Source organism: Aethalodelphis obliquidens, unplaced genomic scaffold (genome assembly GCF_003676395.1).
Source record: "Aethalodelphis obliquidens isolate GAN/ISIS:26980383/991018 unplaced genomic scaffold, ASM367639v1 scaffold36, whole genome shotgun sequence".
In the NCBI taxonomy this organism is placed as follows: Eukaryota; Metazoa; Chordata; class Mammalia; order Artiodactyla; family Delphinidae; genus Aethalodelphis; species Aethalodelphis obliquidens.
Window position 1 is genome coordinate 10,661,078 of NW_020837980.1, and position 16,545 is coordinate 10,677,622.

Genomic DNA, 16,545 nt, shown 5'->3' on the forward strand with positions numbered 1-16,545 from the left:
TTTAAAGTCAGTTGTAACGTTCTGTTCCTGCCATTGCCCACCCCTCCCCCCATCAGTTCAGCTAAAATATGCAAGTTTTGTTTTTATTGATTTTCTGCATTTTTTTGTTATTCTCTATTTCATTAATTTTCACTCTAATCTTTATAGTTTTTTCCTTCTGCTTCTTTTAGGTTTAGTTTGCCTTCTTTTATTTAGCACCTTAAGGTAGAAGTTTAGACTACTGATTTGAGATCTTTTTTCTTTTATCAACATGTATTTATAGCAATAAATTTCCCTGTAAGCACTGCCTTAACTGAGTCCCATAAATTTGGTATTTAAAAAAATTATTTTCTAATATTCTTTTAATTTCTTTTTTGACCCAACTTTCTTTGCCCCATTGCTTAGTTAGGAATGTGTTGTTTAATTTCCAATATGTGTTAATTTTCCAGCTTTCCTACTATTACTGATTTTTAATTTAATACCACTGTGGTCAGAGAACATACTTTGTATGATTTTAATACTTGAAAATTTATTGAGGCTTGTTGTATAGCATAGCATATGGTCTATACTGAAGAATGTTCCAGGTGTACTTGAGAAGAATGTGTATTCTGCTGCTATTGGGTTAAGTGTTGTATGGATGTGCATTAAGTCTAGTTGGTATATAGTGTTGTTCAAACCTTCTATGATGTCACTCCTCAGAGGGTGCATCCTTGGGCATGTACACAGTCACTCTGGAATGACAATGGTTTTAGCAGGGCTCTTTTTGACTGTCTCTTACCTTGATCTTTCTGTTAAGCTGTCTGCCTCTGTTGGCATCACACCCAGCTATTTGACTCCAATAACTGCTGGCTGGTTGCTCTATTGTTTTCAGCAATGCCTCAGTATATAAATTGATCCACAGTCTAACCCAATTAAATTTGGGCCACTTGTGGAGGTAGTTTTTCTATCCCAGGAGATCTTTTTTTTTTTTTTTTAACCTCTTTCCCTGGTTCTCTATGATAAACAAGTTAGTGTACAATTTATTTTATTGCTTTCGTGGAGCTAATTGCTTACTACAGAAATCTCCGTTGTTTTCTAGAGCATTTTTATCCTTGAATTCCCCCTCATTCTTTTCTAAATAAAGTCAGTTTCTTTAGGAAGAGCTTCAGAGCTCTTTGTTCTAATGCCCAGCTTCATGCTTTGGGGAAAAAAAATCTCTGAACCATTTACTGTGGAGTTGGGTGTGAGGACAGTGGTCCATTTCTCTTGGAGTGACACACCTTTTTTTTTGTGCAGGGATTTGGTAAATGATGAAAGCCCCTGGTCTTCTTGACTTTCCTCTCCTGATATGGAAGCTCTGACCTATAAGCAAGCTGGGCCAAAGGCAATCAGGGCCCCAATGTTTTTAGCCTGACACACCAGCAGGAGGGCCTCCACCCTATGAGTGGGAACTGAATGGAGAAAGGAAGCCCTCAACCTCTTGCCTGCAGTCACCTGGAATTTAGATAGAGTTGGAAGGGATGAGAAATGTTGGTGGCTTGCTCCTCCCAGGGAAGTACTGGGGAGGTATTTTTAGGGATTTTTTTTTTTTTTTCAAATTATTGCCTAGAAGCCAGGGGAAGAGGAAGCCCCATCTTCTTGGCCATAACTTCTTGGAGTGGAGCTTTGATGCTTAGCTGGCAGGGGCAATGGAGGTAGGGAACCAATTGTTGCTCAAGTGTGATAGAGTCTGGCTGTTCTTATAAATATTCAGTGCATTTTTCTTGAATAACTATTTTTTCATTTGCTGTATGCTTTTAGGACAATTTCTAGAGATTTTAAATATTTATTTATTTATTTGGCCACATTGCATGGCATGTGGGGTCTTAGTTACCCGAGCAGGGATCGAACCAACACCCCCTGCATTGGAAGCTTAGAGTCTTAACCACTGGGCTGCCAGGGAAGTCCCTATTTATTTTATTTTAAAAATAATTGTCACCATTCATGGTTGTTTTTTCAGGGAGTGGATCCACAGAGCTCCTCATGCCAACATTGTGGAAGTGGATCCCCTTACGAGGTTTGTTTTTTAAAAAAATATTTATTTATTTATTCATTTATTTATTTATTTGTCTGCGTTGAGTCTTAGTTTGGGCACACAGGATCTTCACTGCAGCATGCGGCACCTTTCGTTGCAGCATGCGGGCTTCTCTCTAGCTGTGGTGTGTGGGCTCTAGAGCACAGGCTCAGTAGTTGCGGAGCCTGGGCTTAGTTTGCCCCACAGCATGTGGGATCTTAGTTCCCCGACCAGGGATTGAACCCGTGTCCCCTGCATTGGAAGGTGGATTCTTAACCATTGGACCACCAGGGAAGTCCCACGAGGTTCATTTTAATTAGCATTTCCTCAGCAACTAATGATGTTGAAAATTTTTCAAAGGCTTATTCAGGTCTTTTGCTCTTTTTTTTGTGTTGAGTTGTTTGATGATTAAAAAAAGATTAGTAGGAGTCCTTTAAAGGGTCTAAAACTGAGTACAGTGTTGAATATATGTATCACAACACTTTCTTCCAGTCTGTGGCTTACCTTTTTTACTCACTTAATGGCGACTTTTAATCAACAAAGGTTCTTAATTTAATGAAGTCAAGGTATAATTTTTTTCTTTAATGGATAGTTCTTTTGTGAATCATGTTTAAGAAATCTTTGCCTTCCCAAAATCATGAAGATATTCTCCTACATCTTCTTCTAGAAACTTTTTTTTTAGTTTAATTCTATGATCCATCTTGAATTTTTCTTTGTGTATGATAAGAAGTAAGATTCATTCTTTCCCCCAATATGGATCCCATTGAATAAGCATCATTCACTAAAAAAGACCATGTTTTTTTCTCCTTACTGAATTGCACCTTTGTCATGAATCAAGTGAACATTTATGTGTGGATCTTTTTCTGTACTCTTTACTTTGTTCTGTTGATCTATATGTGCAGCGTTGGGCTCAGACCACATTATCTTAATTAGTGCTGTTTTATGGTAAATCTTGAAATCTGACCATCTAAGTCTTATAGCTTTGTTCTTCTTTAAGAGACCATTCTGGGACCTTTGCACTTCCATACAAATGCTTGTCAATTTATACACATGCACACACACACAGACACAAAGACACATACACACGCCTGTTAGGATTTTGATCTAACTAAATGGACTTCATAGACCAATAAGGAGAATTTTGACATTTTATTTTTTTGTTTGATTATTTTTTGGTTTTTTGGGGGTTTTTATTTGGCTTCATCCCGCGGCATGTGGGATCGTAGTTCCCTGACCAGGGATTGAACCGGCGCCCCCTGTATTCGAAGCACAGAGCTTTAACCACTGGGCTGTCATGGAAGTCCCTTGACATTTTAATAATATTGAGTCATCCAGTCCATGAACATGATATTGTTCTTTATTTACTTAGGTCTTCTTTAACCCATCTCATTAATGCTTTGTAGTTTTCAGTGTCTTTCACATATTTTATTAGATTTATTTCTAGAGATTTAATTTTTTCATATTATTATAAATAGTATTGTTTTTCAAATTTTATTTTTCAATTGGTTGTTGCTAGAATACATAAATACAATTTACTTCCATGTATTGCCCTCATAATCCAGCAACCATGATCAATTTACATATTCATTTTAATTATTTGTAGATTCTTTGAGGGGTTTTTTGGTGTATAATCATTTAAAATTTTATTTCTGCTCCCATCATTTGTATCTTCTTTTTTTTTTTAACATCTTTATTGGAGTATAATTGCTTTACAATGTTGTGTTAGTTTCTGCTTTATAACAAAGTGAATCAGTTATACATATACATATGTTCCCATATCTCTTCCCTCTTGCGACTCCCTCCCTCCCACCCTCCCTATCCCACCCCTCTAGGTGGTCACAAACCACCAAGCTGATCTCTCTGTGCTATGCAGCTGCTTCCCACTAGCTATCTATTTTACATTTGGTAGTGTATATATGTCCATGCCACTCTCTCACTTTGTCACAGCTTACCCTTCCCCCTCCCCATATCCTCAAGTCCATTCTCTAGTATCTTTATTCCCGTCTTACCCCTAAATTCTTCATGAACTTTTTTTTTTCTCTTACATTCCATATATATGGGTTAGCATACAGTATTTGTTTTTCTCTTTCTGACTTACTTCACTCTGTATGACAGACTCTAGGTCCATCCATCTCACTACAAATATCTCAATTTCGTTTCCTTTAATGGCTGAGTAATATTCCATTATATATATGTGCCACATCTTCTTTATCCATTCGTCTGATAATGGACACTTAGGTTGCTTCCATGTCCTGGCTATTGTAAATAGAGCTGCAATTAACATTGTGGTACATGACTCTTTTTGAATTGTGGTTTTCTCAGGGTATATGCCCAGTAGTGGGATTGCTGGGTCGTATGGTAGTTCTATTTTTAGTTTTTTGAGGAACCTCCATACTGTTCTCCATAGTGGCTGTATCAATTTACATTCCCACCAACAGTGCAAGAGGGTTCCCATTTCTCCACACCCTCTCCAGCATTTATTGTTTGCAGATTTTCTAATGATGGCCATTCTGACTGGTGTGAGGTGATACCTCAATGTAGTTTTGATTTGCATTTCCCTAATGATTAGTGATGTTGAGCATTCTTTCATGTGTTTGTTGGCAATCTGTATATCTTCTTTGGAGAAATGTCTATTTAGGTCTTCGGCCCATTTTTGGATTGGGTTGTTTGTTTTTTGTTATTGAGCTGCATGAGCTGCTTGTAAATCTTGGAGATTAATCCTTTGTCAGTTGCTTCATTTGCAAATATTTTCTCCCATTCTGAGGGTTGTCTTTTGGTCTTACTTATGGTTTCCTTTGCTGTGCAAAAGCTTTTAAGTTTCATTAGGTCCCATTTGTTTATTTTTGTTTTTATTTCCATTTCTCTAGGAGCTGGGTCAAAAAGGATCTTGCTGTGATTTATGTCATAGAGTGTTTTGCCTATGTTTTCCTCTAAGAGTTTGATAGTGTCTGGCCTTACATTTAGGTCTTTAATCCATTCTGAGTTTATTTTTGTGTATGGTGTTAGGGAGTGTTCTAATTTCATACTTTTACATGTACCTGTCCAGTTTTCCCAGCACCACTTATTGAAGAGGTTGTCTTTTCTCCACTGTATGTTCTTGCCTCCTTTATCAAAGATAAGGTGACCAGAGATGCATGGGTTTATCTCTGGGCTTTCTGTCCTGTTCCACTGATCTATCTTTCTGTTTTTGTTCCAGTACCATACTGTCTTGATTACTGTCACTTTGTAGTATAGTCTGAAGTCAGGGAGCCTGATTCCTCCAGTTCCGTTTTTCTTTCTCAAGATTGCTTTGGCTATTCGGGGTCTTTTGTGTTTCCATACAAATTGTGAAATTTTTTGTTCTAGTTCTGTGAAAAATGCCAGTGGTAGTTTGATAGGGATTGCATTGAATCTGTAGATTGCTTTGGGTAGTAGAGTCATTTTCACAATATTGATTCTTCCAATCCAAGAACATGGTATATCTCTCCATCTATTTGTATCATCATTAATTTCTTTCATCAGTATCTTATAATTTTCTGCATACAGGTCTTTTGTCTCCTTAGGTAGGTTTATTCCTAGGTATTTTATTCTTTTTGTTGCAATGGCAAATGGGAGTGTTTTCTTAATTTCACTTTCAGATTTTTCATCATTAGTGTATAGGAATGCCAGATTTCTGTGCATAAATTTTGTATCCTGCTACTTTACCAAATTCATTGATTAGCTCTAGTAGTTTTCTTATAGCATCTTTAGAATTCTCTATGTATAGTATCATGTCATCTGCAAACAGTGACAGTTTACTTCTTCTTTTCTGATTTGTATTCCTTTTATTTCTTTTTCTTCTCTGATTTCTGTGGCTAAAACTTCCAAAACTCTGTTGAATAATAGTGGTGAGAGTGGGCAGCCTTGTCTTGTTCCTGATCTTAGTGGAAAGGGTTTCAGTTTTTCACCATTGAGGACGATGTTAGTTGTGGGTTTGTTATATGGCCTTTATTATGTTTTATTATGTTTATTATGTTGAGGAAAGTTCTGTCTATGCCTACTTTCTGCAGGGTTTTTATCATAAATGGGTGTTGAATTTTGTCAAAAGTTTTCTCTGCATCGATTGAGATGATCATATGGTTTTTCTCCTTCAATTTGTTAATATGGTGTATCACGTTGATCGATTTGCGTATATTGAAGAATCCTTGCATTCCTGGAATAAACCCCACTTGATCATGGTGTATGATCCTTTTAATGTGCTGTTGGATTCTGTTTGCTAGTATTTTGTTGAAGATTTTTGCATCTATGTTCATCAGTGATATTGGCCTGTAGTTTTCTTTCTTTGCGACACCTTTGTCTGGTTTTGGTATCAGGATGATGGTGGCCTCATACAATGAGTTTGGGAGTGTTCCTCACTCTGCTATATTTTGGAAGAATTTGAGAAGGATAGGTGTTAGCTCTTCTGTAAATGTTTGATAGAATTTGTCTGTGAAGCCATCTGGTCCTGGGCCTTTGTTTGTTGGAAGATTTTTAATCACAGTTTCAATTTCAGTGCTTGTGATTGGTCTGTTCATATTTTCTATTTCTTCCCCTTTCGGTCTTGGCAGGTTGTGCATTTCTAAGAATTTGTCCATTTCTTCCAGGCTGTCCATTTTATTGGCATAGAGTTGCTTGTAGTAATCTCTCATGATCCTTTGTATTTCTGCAGTGTCAGTTTTTACCTCTCCTTTTTCATTTCTAATTGTATTGATTTGAGTTTTCTCCCTTTTTTTCTTGATGAGTCTGGCTAATGGTTTATCAATTTTGTTTATCTTCTCAAAGGACCAGCTTTTAGTTTTATTGATCTTTGCTATCATTTCCTTCATTTCTTTTTCAATTATTTCTGATCTGATGTTTATGATTTCTTTCCTTCTGCTAACTTTGGGTTTTTTTGTTCTCCTTTCTCTAATTGCTTTAGGTGCAAGGTTAGGTTGTTTATTTGAGATGTTTCCGGTATCTTAAGGTAGGATTGTATTGCTATAAACTTCCCTCTTAGAACTGCTTTTGCTGCATCCCATAGGTTTTGGGCCGTTGTGTCTCCATTGTCATTTGTTTCTAGGTATTCTTTGATTTCTTCATGATCACTTGGTTATTAAGTAGTGTATTGTTTAGCCTCCATGTGTTTGTATTTTTGACAGATTTCTTCCTGTAATTGATATCTAGTCTCATAGTGTTGTGGTCAGAAAAGATACTTGATACGATTTCAATTTTCTTAAATTTACCAAGGCTTAATTTGTGACCCAAGATATGATCTATCCTGGAGAATGTTCCATGAGCACTTAAGAAAAATGTGTATTCTGTTGTTTTTGGATGGAATGTCCTATAAATATCTATTAAGTCCATCTTGTTTAATGTATCATTTAAAGCTTGTGTTTCCTTATTTATTTTCATTTATGATGATCTGTCCATTGGTGAAAGTGGGGTGTTAAAGTCCCCTACTATGATTGTGTTACTGTTGATTTCCTCTTTTATGGCTGTTAGTATTTGCCTTATGTATTGAGGTGCTCCTATGTTGGGTGCATAAATATTTACAATTGTTATATCTTCTTCTTGGATTGATCCCTTGATCATTATGTAGTGTCCTTCTTTGTCTCTTGTAATAGTCTTTATTTTAAAGTCTATTTTGTCTGATATGAGAATTGCTACTCCAGCTTTCTTGTGATTTCCATTTGCATGGAATATCTTTTTCCATCCCCTCACTTTCAGTCTGTATGTGTCCCTAAGTCTGAAGTGGGTCTCTTGTAGACAGCATATATATGGGTCTTGTTTTTGTATCCATTCAGCCAGTCTGTGTCTTTTGGTGGAAGCATACAATCCATTTACATTTAAGGTAATTATTGATATGTATGTTCCTAGGACCATTTTCTTAATTGTTTTGTGTTTGTTATTGTAGGTCTTTTCCTTCTCTTGTGTTTCCTGCCTAGAGAAGTTCCTTTAGCATTTGTTGTAAAGCTGGTTTGGTGGTGCTGAATTCTCTTAGCTTTTGCTTGCCTATAGAGGTTTTAATTTCTCCATCAAATCTGAATGAGATTCTTGCTGGGTAGAGTAATCTTGGTTGTAGGTTTTTCTCCTTCATCACTTTAAATATGTCCTGCCACTCCCTTCTGGCTTGCAGAGTTTCTGCTGAAGGATCAGCTGTTAACCTTATGGGGATTCCTTTGCTTGTTATTTGTTTTTTTTTCCTTGCTGCTTTTAATATGTTTACTTTGTATTTAATTTTTGATAGTTTGATTAATATGTGTCTTGGCATATTTCTCCTTGGATTTATCCTGTGTGGAACCCTGCACTTCCTGGACTTGATTGGCTATTTCCTTTCCTATATTAGGGAAGTTTTCAACTATAATCGCTTCAAATATTTTCTCAGTCCCTTTCTTTTTCTCTTCTTCTTCTGGGACGCCTATAATTCGAATGTTGGTGCGTTTAATGTTGTCCCAGAGGTTCTGAGACTGTCCTCAGTTCTTTTCATTCATTTTTCTTTATTCTGTTCTGCAGTAGTTATTTCCACTATTTTATATTCCAGGTCACTTATCGTTCTTCTGCCTCCATTATTCTGCTATTGATCCCTTCTAGAGTATTTTTAATTTCATTTATTGTGTTGTTCATTGTTGCTTGTTTCCTCTTTAGTTCTTCCAGGTCCTTGTTAAATATTTCTTGCATTTTCTTTATTCTATTTCCAAGATTTTGGATCATCTTTACTGTCATTACTCTGAATTCCTTTTCAGGCAGACTGCCTATTTCCTCTCCATTTGTTAGGTCAGGTGGGTTTTTACCTTGCTCCTTCATCTGCTGTGTGTTTTTCTGTCTTCTCATTTTGCTTATCTTACTGTGTTTGGGGCCTCCTTTTTTCAGGCTGCAGGTTCGTAGTTCCCATTGTTTTTGGTGGCTGTCCCCAGCGGCTAAGGTTGGCTCAGTGGGTTGTGTAGGCTTCCTGGTCGAGTGTCGAGTGGACTAGTGCCTTTGTTCTGGTGGATGAGGCTGGATCTTGTCTTTCTGGTGGGCGGGTCCATGTCTGGTGGTGTGTTTTGGGGTGTCTGTGGACTTATTTTGATTTTAGGCAGCCTCTCTGCTAATGGATGGGGTTGTGTTCCTGTCTTGCTAGTTGTTTGGCATAGGGTTTCCAGCACTGTAGCTTGCTGGTCGTTGAGTGAAGCTGGGTCTTGGCGTTGAGATGGAGATCTCTGGGAGATTTTTGCCGTTTGATATTACGTGGAGCTGGGAGGTCTCTTGTGGACCAGTGTCCTGAAGTTGGCTCTCCTACTTCAGAGGCACAGCCCTGACTCCTGGCTGCAGCACCAAGAGCCTTTCATCCACACGGCTCAGAATAAAAGGGAGAAAAAGTAGAAAGAAAGAAAGAAAGAGGATAAAATAAAATAAAGTAAGATAAAGTAAAATAAAGTTATTAAAATAAAAAATAATTATTAAGAAATTTTTTTTAAAAAAATGTAAAACAAAACCAAAATCGGATGGACAGAACCCTAGGACAAATGGTGAAAGCAAAGCTACACAGACAAAATCTCATACAGAAGCATACACATACAGACTGACAAAAAGAGGCAAAGGGGAAAAAAATCATAAACCTTGCTCTCAGAGTCCACCTCCTCAATTTGGGATGATTCATTGTCTATTCATGTATTCCACAGATGCAGGTACATCAAGCTGATTATGGAGCTTTAATCCGCTGCTCCTGAGGCTGCTGGGAGAGATTTCCCTTTCTCTTCTTTGTTTGCACAGCTCCCGGGTTCAGCTTTGGATTTGGCCCCGCCTCTGCGCGTAGGTCGCCTGAGGGCATCTGTTCTTCGCTCAGAGAGGACGGGCTTAAAGGAGCCGCTGATTCGGGGGCTTTTGCTCACTCTGGCCGGGGGTGGCGGGGGAGGGAGGGGCATGGAGTGCGGGGCGAGCCCGCGACGGCAGAGGCCGGCGTGATGTTGCAGCAGCCTGAGGCACGCCGTGCGTTCTCCCGGGGAAGTTGTCCCTGGATCCCGGGACCCTGGCAGTGGCGGGCTGCACAGGGTCCCCGGAAAGGAGGTGTGGATAGTGACGGGTGCTCGCACACAGGGTTCTTTGTGGCTGCAGCAGCAGCCTTAGCATCTCATGCCCGTCTCTGGGGTTGGCGCTTTTAGCCGCGGCTCGCGCCTGTCTCTGGAGCTCCCTTAAGCAGCGCTCTTAATCCCCTCCCCTCGCGCACTAGGACACCAGAAAGTGTCTTGCTTCTTCGGAAGCTCCAGACTTTTCCCGGAATCCCTTGGGGATAGCTGTGTTGCACTAACCCCTTCAGGCTGTGTTCAGGCAGCCAACCCCAGCCCTCTCCCTGGGATTTGACCGAAGCCTGAGCCTCAGCTCCCAGCCCCGCCTGTCCCGGCGGGTGAGCAGACAAGCCTATCGGGCTGGTGAGTGCCGGTCGGCACCGATCCTCTCTGTGCGGGAATCTCTCCGCTTTGCCCCCGCACCCCTGTGGCTGTGCTCTCCTCCGGGACTCCGAAGCTTACCCCCTCTGCCACCCGCAGTCTCCGCCAGGGAAGGGGCTTCTAGTTTCCTTCACAGCTCCCACCCACTGGTGCAGGTCCCGTCCCTATTCTTTTGTCTCTGTTTTTTCTTTTGCCCTACCCAGGTACGTGGGGGGGGCGGTTTCTTGCCTTTTGGGAGGTCTGAGGTTTTCTGACAGCGTTCAGTGGGTGTTCTGTAGGAGCAGTTCCACGTGTAGATGTATTTCTGATGTATCTGTGGGGAGGAAGGTGATCCCCGCGTCTAACCCTTCCGCCATCTTCCTCAACTCCATTTTTATCTTCTTCAATTAGTTCTTTGACAATTGACCTCTACTTTTTTGTGCTCAACTAAAATGCTGATTATTTCTTTGTTGGTGTGCATTTCTTTTTAATGTTTAGACGAGCAAACAAAAAAGATTCAAATGTGGTTCATTGAAGTAACTGGGCACTTCATTGCTATATCTAATTCAATCCAATATTGGTGACAGAAGCTAAGAATGACTCAAACAAGAGTTTATTAGTTCAACCAAAAAACTTCCTGTGTACATCAAAGCTCAAGATGTTTGTTTGTTTGTTTTTTGCTTGGGTTTCCTGATTCCCATATTATCTTTTGTACTTTTTATTTAAAGTATTTCCTGTGGGGTTTATACTTAGTCACAGATTTATCTGCCAATTCCTAGAAAAATTTATATTTTCTTACTCCATTCCTCTTTTCTTCCTGAAATGCAATACTAGCTGCTTCCTCTACTGTGTGTTAATATTAGCCAGAAGAAGCTCAATTTTTCCAGTCACTTCCACAATGATATAATCCATATAGCCACTAAAAGTCTCTCCTTATTTAGGACAAAGGATTTGATGAACCTGAGTCCCTTAATATAATGATTACACTCTGATAACTTGATAGCTGTGTATGTAAACTATCTGAGTCAAGTTGGAGGGAATATTTTGTAACGTGTTATCAGCAAAATTCAGATAACATCATTTTCACAGTAGCCTTTGGCCCAGTTATCATTTAAAAATTACTCTTCATTGCAAAAGGTGTATATATGTTCCTCTGATTGGAATGTCAGCTCAGTGATTACATTGCCAGTGAGCTAGGATTAAAATCAAGGACAACCCTTGCTCTGTGCCTTGTGTAAAGTTAGTGTTTGGTGAATACTTTTTGATTGATTTGATGAAACATGACATCCGAGAGCCAGTCAAGTGTTCTTCATAAATTCAAGGGAATCCTCTTTTCTACCATGTCTTCAGAAGAACTTTTAAATTCCCTGGATTCTTCTGAGACAAGAGAAGATGATGTGTTTCTGGTGTCCTATCCAAAATCTGGTAAAGCTTATTTTAATATATTTTATAATGTAGAAAAACAATAATAATAATACACATAATAATAAATTTTATCAAACATTTATTTTTCAGAATTTTTCCACAGGAAATTAGAGTACCTTAAATGCTTATTTTAAAGAAAAATCTTGACATTAGAAAGCCAAAAGATGTGCTTTGAGAAAATTCAACTGGAGAAATTAGAGCTTTACTACAATTTCGTTTCTATTTTATTCATGAAGGCATACAGATGTTAATACATATAATAAGCATAATATCTATAACATTATGAATTCTCTTCATACTTTGAGCCAGGCATAGTGATAAATAAATAGTTTTTGTTCAATTTGTACTTAATGATTGATTTATAAATAATTGTTTTCTTCTGGGCTGATAAGAACAGGTGGCTAATTTATACCATATACAAACAACCATATTTAAGGCTTCCACTGGAAGTATTATTGGTGCCTATAAATTGACATCTTCCACTAGTTGCCAGGAGGTCCCTTTCAGCAACACAAAGCTGTGTATTCTTTCTTCTTCATCAGAATAAATCAGTATGTTTAATTAAAATAATGCAAATATCACTACTATATGAGTCACATTTATATGACTATTATAATTATACATATTTAAGACTTATTAACATTATAATCTAAAATTTTCTTAAATTTAAAACATATAGTGTTAAAGAGAGCACTGTTTAAATATTTAGTCAATTGTAAATTTGTTGATATTGTATCTAATTGGACTTACAATGAGATAAATGGAAACTAGGCCTCATTTAAACCCTTTATGGGCATTGCTTTCAAATTAGTGAAACACCCTCCCAGCCAAACTTCTACCTCTTCGCTCCAATTTACTATAGTCTACAGCACTGGAGCATATCTTCATTTGCTTTAGGTAAACATAAAGTGATATTTCTTCCAGACTTCATGGTAGTAGGTATTCATCTCCATGACATTTGAATATGGCATTCGTTCATTGTTCAAATGCTTTGTTTGTGCAACTACTCTGTATTTGCATACAAACAAAGATAAGATTCTGTGTCTATATTCAAGGGGGAAATAGGGAGACCGACATGAATGCAAGCAGTGGCAACTCTCTTCTGGTGTGTGCTGCTTCCAAGGGACAGAAAGAGAGAGCAATTCTGAGAGGGGAGTGGGGATTCAGAAGACAGATTTTAATACAGCATGAGCTTGCAGGACCGGTAGGAATCGTGAATGAAAAAGATCTGTGTGTTTGTGAGTTAGAGAAGGTACTAGAAGTGAGTGGTAACATAGAAGAGTATTTCAAGCTGAGGAAACAGTATATACAATTTTCATAACTCTTCATGCTCTTTAAAATGTGATTCCTCCTGTAAAGTGAATTAACATCTCAAAGGTTTCAACAGGTTTCAATTGGTGTCAAGAGGTGATAACTATTTATAATAAAATTAATGCATTCATTGCTTTTATAACCTCATACTAATTTTCTATATTCATTTCGAGTATCACTTAATTATAAAATGCATTTCATTTTATTTTCTTATGAAGGCACTCACTGGATTGCAAAAACCATTGAGAATATTACCAAGGCTAGAATAACCCTAACACCTCTATTGAATTGGGAGACATTTCTAAATTTGAAGAGCTAAAAATGTACTGTGAGAAGAGTTATCCCACCGCATTTGAACTACAACGTGCTACCAATGAATATTAAACAAAAACAATGCAAGGTAAGTTCAATGGTTAAGGGCAGGGGCTCGGGGTTACACAAACCTGCACTTGGATTCTTGCTGTGTCACTTTCAAGCTATGTGACCTTTGAAAATTGCTGATGCTCTCTGAGCTTTGGTTTCCTCATTTAATACAGGGATAATAATATTCATCTCATATAGTGTGATGAAGATGAAACAAGATAATGAGTGTATAGGTGTTACCACAGTATCTAGCTTATAAAAAATTATTATCTTTCAGTAATGAAAGAAATCTGAATCAGTATGTCAACTGTAATTACGCTAGACAATGTCTTATTCTATTCTGAATCTGCTTTGAGTCATTTTACTTTAAATATTGATGTCTAGAGAAAGAAAAACTGCCTTAATAATTTTATTTTAATTATTTTATCTATAATTTTTGCAAAAGATTATATAGGAAAAGAATAAAAAATAAAACTATAATATAAAACACTAAAGAATATTTACCTCAAGCCGTTTTTAAAGTCCCCACATTATTATTTTAAGTTACTTCTGGGACTTCCCTGGTGGTGCGGAGGTTAAGAATCTGCCTGCCAATGCAGGGGACACGGGTTTGAGCCCTGGTCCGGGAAGATCCCACATGCTGTGGAGCAGCTAAGCCAGTGCACCACAACTACTGAGCCCACGTGTTGCAACTACGGAAGCCCGCGCTCCTAGAGTCTGTGCTCCACAACAGGAGAAGCCACGGCAATGAGAAGCCCAGGCACCACAAGGAAGAGTAGCCCCCCCTCGCCGCAACTAGAGAAAGCCTGCGTGCAGCAACGAAGACCCAACAGAGCCAAAAAAAAACCCAAAGAAGTTACTTCTAATTTTAAAGAATATCTCTATCTTCATATACTTCTTATTCAAATTTGTTTTCATGGAGAAATGCATGATCAGAAAAAAAAGAGAATAATATTTGTAAAGCAAAGGCAAGATACATGTGTCCACTGTGAACAATTTCCCAGTAATGAAGCCTCTTTATACAATGTCAGCCATATTCTCAAAAAAACAAAAAAAACCCTACCAAATGTGCATAAATTGAAGCAGATCTTCCGATGATTATAACTCTGCGACCACAGTGTTTCCATGTGCATCATATCTACTCTTCCACCCAAATAAAAGTAGACACAATGAGAGGCAAATGCCGTGAAGTTTTGTTTTTATCCCAAGCAAATCTATCAGAACAGGTGAAAGTATACTAACCTGAGTACATTTTGACTCAACGGAGCATCTTCATTTCAAACAGACTGTCTCTGAGACAAGGAGAGAGAGATTTGGGGAGGAAAGGAGTCTGATAAGCTCAATTACCCTTACTCAGGGCAATACAGTAAAACTGATAAAAAATGCTACCAGGGATTAAGCTGTGCTTTATAAACATTACAACAATGACAAGAGTAGGTATTTTTCCTCTTATAAGTAAAGAAACTGAAACTCAGATAGGTTAGGGTGCGTCTTAAAACCACCACACTAACAGTACAGCCTGAAGGTACAATCATTTCAGTGTGACCCTTAATGGGGACTGACACTGTCTGGTTGCCCTTGGTCTCCCTAGAGGATGACCTGTCCCCTCTTGTTGATGGCCACGCCCTGAGAGCTTGGGTGATGGACAAGCCTTAAATGCTCCAGGAGGGCCAGTCAGAGAGTAAGTTCCTCCTCTGATCTTTCCCTATCAGCTCTTGACCCTACTTGGCCTCCTATATTTTATTTCTAACCTTTGTCTCTCCTTTTATAATGTTTCCCAACTTTCTTACGTGAAATTTATGTTTTCAGCTCATTTCATGATAAGTTAATATTTAATTTTTTAAATAGAATTTTAATTTTTTAAAAAATTTAATTTTTTAAATATTTAGTTAATATTTAATTTTTTCTCCAGAGTACTATTCTGCCTTCCCTTCATATCCCTCAACCTCCCCCTAATGTTTCTTACAGTTTCTTAGAGTACATCCTTGATGTGTATGTGTGGTTTTTTTTTTAATTTAATTTAATTTATTTTTTTATACAGCAGGTTCTTATTAGTTATCTGTCTTATACATATTAGTGTATATATGTCAATCCTAATCTCCCAATTCATCCCATCACGCCCCCACCGCTTTCCCCACCTCCCTTGGTGTCCATACATTGTTCTCTACATCTGCGTGTTTATTGAGTGTAATTGACATATAACAGTATATTAGTTTCAGATGTATGACATAGTGATTCCATATTCATGTGTATTGCGAAACTATCACCACACTGTCTACTTAACATTCGTCACCATGCATAGTTACAGAACACATTCTTTTAACCTCTTTTGGTAAAATATGTGTTAATGGGTTGCACTGCCCTTCCCACTAGATCGTACTGACATGCAACTTTGAGGGAGGGTTCTCCAAAGGCCCTAAAAAATTCTTCTCTCTACCAAAAAAAAAAGTCTCCATCTGGATGTCTAAGGTTTAAAATTTGGCCATTTATTCCTTTTTGTTAAGGCAGTGGATTTTTAAACTGTCATCTCTGGGCCTTGGGGTTTTGTGAATCTGTTCAGGAAGCTTAGGGCATTTAGAGGAAGCCTGAGGTGCTGGGTTACTCCACAATTATCTCTTGGGATGAAGAGAAGATAATGGTGGGGTTAAAGGTGGCTCTTCGTTCCTGCGTGTCATGGTCTTTGTGTATCTTTCAAGTAAAGAGCAGCAGATGCTGTGCATTAGGGTCACAACCTGGACTGTGAACACAGTAGGGAAAGATATGTATTAAAAATGACTCAGTGAAAACTTCCTTATCTAAGTAAAATGCGTCCACCTTGATTTTCACTTAAAAAGCAAGTAGAGTATCTGGTACTCAAGCGATGCTGACCATGATTGAGGACAGTCCTGTTACATCCAGACTTCTCACACTGGTTTCCAGAGGTTTCTTACATGCTCCTAAAGCTCTCTGTACTTCGCTGTTATAACCTTCGTAACACTGCACTGTCAAGAGTGTGTTTAATTATCTGCTTCCCTCACTTGACTGCAAGTTTTGAGAGGGCTGGAATCATTTCTG